The sequence below is a fragment of the Mizuhopecten yessoensis genome, unplaced genomic scaffold (genome assembly GCF_002113885.1).
Source record: "Mizuhopecten yessoensis strain PY_sf001 unplaced genomic scaffold, ASM211388v2 scaffold8561, whole genome shotgun sequence".
In the NCBI taxonomy this organism is placed as follows: Eukaryota; Metazoa; Mollusca; class Bivalvia; order Pectinida; family Pectinidae; genus Mizuhopecten; species Mizuhopecten yessoensis.
Window position 1 is genome coordinate 276,964 of NW_018407609.1, and position 4,985 is coordinate 281,948.

Here is a 4,985-nt window from a genome sequence, read left to right on the forward strand (position 1 = left end):
TATAGCCTACCGTCTATGTACAGCCTGTCTCGGATCAGCTTTGCGGTGTTCCCCGCTTGTTCCTCGTATAGCCTACCGTCTATGTACAGCCTGTCTCGGATCAGCTTTGCGGTGTTCCCCGCTTGTTCCTCGTATAGCCTACCGTCTATGTACAGCCTGTCTCGGATCAGCTTTGCGGTGTTCCCAGCTTGTCCCTCGTATAGCCTACCGTCTATGTACAGGCCGTCTCGGATCAGCTTTGCGGTGTTCCCTGGTTGTCCCTCGTATAGCCTACCGTCTATGTACAGACTGTCTCGGATCAGCTTTGCGGTGTTCCCCGTTTGTTCCTCGTATAGCCTACCGTCTATGTACAGGCCGTCTCGGATCAGCTTTGCGGTGTTCCCTGGTTTTCCCTCGTATAGCCTACCGTCTATGTACAGCCCGTCTCGGATCAGCTTTGCGGTGTTCGCCGATTGTTCCTCGTATAGCCTACCGTCTATGTACAGCCTGTCTCGGATCAGCTTTGCGGTGTTCCCAGTTTGTTCCTCGTATAGCCTACCGTCTATGTACAGCCCGTCTCTGATCAGTTTTGTGGTGTTCCCAGCTTGTCCCTCGTATAGCCTACCGTCTATGTACAGCCCGTCTCGGATCAGCTTTGCGGTGTTCCCCGCTTGTTCCTCGTATAGCTTACCGTCTATGTACAGACTGTCTCGGATCAGCTTTGTGGTGTTCCCAGTTTGTTCCTCGTATAGCCTACCGTCTATGTACAGTCTGTCTAGGATCAGTTTTGCGGTGTTCCCAGCTTGTTTGCTACGTTTGAAGAATGGATACAACCTTTTCCTTCTTTCCTCTATTTCTGCCGGATACTGTTCATGAATGCCAAACATGGTCCCTTTCAGAAAATGACCTGCTTTTGACAAGTTGGAGATCTTAGTTGTACACGAATCTGGCAATAATCGGTCCAGGCTTGCCACGTATGTGGCTACCAAACCTATGGACGTTGACAAAGTCAATCCTATGTTCAATACCAAGTTCTATATATATAAAGTCCCTGATCCTCATTGCGGTTTTCCCCTGCAAGTCCGGTGAACACAAGGTTTTATTTCATAGACCTGCACTGTAGATCTAGAACAGTCTGTTTCATATTGTCGCGGTCCATTCTGAGTGTATCAAAATCACTACAAAGTCCAATCGTCAGCGTTGGGATAGTTTTTGCCCTTCACGGGGTTTTGAGGAATAGAGGAAACATGAATCAAGTAGTACAAAAAAGAAATCGTACACATTTTTGGGCTAGCCCTGTTATCCAATTTTCTAAAAATTGCTTGCATGGATTTTTTACATGTTGCAACATATTGAAGGTCACGACAGACTGAGACATATTCTATAAAGCGCGCAACATCGTCGTGGTGTCTGATTGAAACATACCCGTCATTTCTTATATTTACTTTTTTAGCATCTCGTAAAATGCTTCCGTATTGAAAAGTCATCTGTGTATTTTTATTCGCTAAAACATAAGCTCCTGATTGATTGGCATGTGATCCTTAATGTTACACTTCTGACGTCAAAATCAAATGACGTCACAATGTAAGGAGGACGAACTCATTGTATTAAACTTATTTTTTTCCAATTGAATGCAAAGATGCGTCAGTCATAGAGACTGTAAATGCCATTTCAACACAGTTCAATACTGATATTTACCATTTTTGGAGTATTTTAATATAATAAAACGTAAAATCTGTTATAAAAATGCAGTAAATAGTTCAAATAAGTGTATCTATCTAGTATGCTAATAGAACAATCATCTACCATGGATGGTTGGTGGTGTCGTGATATTTACAGTCTGAGTGACGTCCGATATTTGTAGTGCCACAGAGTGGTCAATAGGATAAAGGAACTGACAGTTATTTGTAAATAAGTATGCAATCTGCCTTTATACGGCTGTGATAATTATTACAATACCATCATTCAATCCATAAATGTATGTAACCTTTTCCACTCTAAAAATCAGTATTTTTAACTAAAAGCGTTTTTTGATAATTAATGCTTTGTCCCGGCTTATCGACAATAGGATGCTATTGATGGAACAGCCAGCCAGCAATTTAAGTCACTAATTAGGGGATTGATTAAAAGCTACTCACAATGTTATATGAACCGGTATGCCAAGCGTCATATAAACAAATATACAAATGACCTTCCGGTTGGTATAGTGAAACTGGCAAATACGTCAATGGCGGACCCAGGGAGTGTTCCAGGGAGTGTCTACTGCACTATGTCTACTGTAATATATCTACTGCGCTATGTCTACTGCACTATGTCTACTGCACTATGTCTACTGCGCTATATCTACTGCGCTATGTCTACTGCGCTATGTCTACTGCACTATGTCTACTGTACTATGTCTACTGCACTATGTCTACTGCACTATGTCTACTGCGCCATGTCTACTGCGCTATGTCTACTGCACTATGTCTACTGCATTATGTCTACTAACACCTGCTTTCCATTACGTACGAACTGTGGGCATCCTTTGTTAACACTGTCAGTTAACAGAGATTTAACGTCTATATCCACAATACCAATATAACGATCAATATTAAAGTATTACCCTGTTAAAATAATACCAGTTTTAATGTCTGTTCGTACTTTGGTTTTTTGACCACTTAAAAAACGTATTGTTCAGTCTATTATCCAACATATTGCACAGACGGCTATAATGCCTAAACACAGCTGACCACTGACGAATGCTGACCGGTGTCCATCCCCTCTCTATCGAACTACTCCCAACAAGTAGTTAGGTACAGCTGCTATACACGAGTATTGTCTGTTGCCCCAAATGGTAGCACCATAGCTAATATTTTTGTTAATGTACTAAAGGAAAGTCCACCCCATAACTTGGACCTCGCGATCAGGAGACCTAGCGCTCACACCTGTGGTTAGGCGACAGAACTATTTAATTCGTTGACTTATGCTTGTTACATGTATGTTCTATTGAGCTATACGGTGATGAAATGACGTCTGTCAGACTTTATCATTTTCTCGTGTAAACTTTTCCGTAAAATGGTGATCTTGACTTTTATAAAATCTCATAAAAACGCAGACGTTTGACTTTATAAGTGTTACTCAATATGTGCTTTGTCTCAAATGGCATAGCCGATATAAAACTGCAATCCTAAGGATTTGTTCAAAAATGCTACTTTACTAGAAGTATTTCCTGCTTCTTAAAAAGTGTTTTATAAATGTTCAAAGTTTATTTTTGTGATGGACATGTATCACTGAATAAGATGCCGTTACTTCCCTTTTGATGAGGGTCTCACGATTCTTTCCTCTCTCGTGTTTGCCCTCGTGAAACACGATTAATAGAAAAGAGACAAAGAATGATGCTTCCCTACCAGACGGACAACACATACATGTATATTAGTATACCATAGCAGAGCAATAACACAATTGGGAAGAGGATCAGACCTCCGCACCATTGTTGCCGTCTGCTCCAGTCATTCGGAACGCAGGAATGGTGCCTCCAGTCACTCGGAACTCAGGAACGGTGCCTCCAGTCAGTCGGAACTCAGAAATGGTCCCTCCAGTCACTCGGAACTCAGAAATAGTGCCTACAGTCACTCGAAACTCAGAAATGGTGCCTCCAGTCACTCGGAACTCAGAATTGGGCCTCCAGTCACTCGGAACTCAGAAATGGTGCCTCCAATCACTCGGAACTCAGAAATGGTGCCTCCAGTCACTCGGAATCAAGAATGGTCCCTCCAGTCACTCGGACATGCCTCCAGTCACTCGAAACTCAGAAATGGTTCCTCAAGTCACTCGGAACTCAGGAATGGTGCCTCCAGGTACTCGGAACTCAGGAATGGTCCCTCCAGTCACTCGGAACTCAGAAATGGTGCCTCCAGTCACTCGGAACTCAGAAATGGTTCCTTCAGTCACTCGGAACTCAGAAATGGTGCCTCCAGTCACTCGGAACTCAGAAATGGTGCCTACAGTCACTCGGAACTCAGAAATGGTGCCAAAAAAGGGAAGCAGAAAGAGAGAGTTCATTGTTGGATTATTGTTATGAGTTTCGCGTCATTGCAACAGCCAGATTCCTGTGAAGTCGGTGACCACAGATACTGTGAAATAGCTTAATCTAGACACGGAAGCATAACACTCAATCCAATCACAGTACTTCTACAACAGGTGTACTAGGGGAACATAGGGAAAGCATTGAAAATCAAATAAAAAAATCAAACAGGAATTCAATATTGGACTAGAGTGCAATAACATTATTGAAAATAGGAAAGAAGACAATCTTATTTCGTTCAAGAATCATCTAGAATATAATCCTGTCTCAACAGGTTCATAATAAGAACTAATTCTGGCCTTATGTTTTGTATATAGACATGAAGATTTTTTTATTTATCCGCCGGTATTACACGAGATGAAATACATCATCAAACCAATGATAGCTATTGCTCCTATAAAAGTTGTAAACAAGATGAACCTATACAAAGAAGCTCTGTATCCAATCAGTTTAGACAACGGTACTGTAACATACTGAGACACACCATAGTCACACTACAGTATCCTCAATGTTGTCTGGTGATTAATGAAGGGAAGAGAAATATACAGAAAACAATAGATACAGTAACATTTCGTTAAACCAAACATACCATTTTCAGCCAAGATATCTTAAACATTGTATTGAAACGTACTTCAGAAGGAAAAGGTATTCACGAACACTGGATGACTAACTGCAATACACCATACCGTGTTACATATTCAATGCTTTTCGTCAGCTCGTATATAGCAGGCTATGGGAGAGATATCGCCCTCTATGTCAATGACGACTTCTGATTCCATTCCTACAGACGCCTATAGCTAGGTCATGGTCTATATGTAACACACAGTACAACAACGACAGGTATTTCTAATCTTAAACCATCAGAGTTGTATATGATACACTTTGTCTATATATGTAGTTTATATGATACACTGTGTCTATAGTTTATATGATACACTGT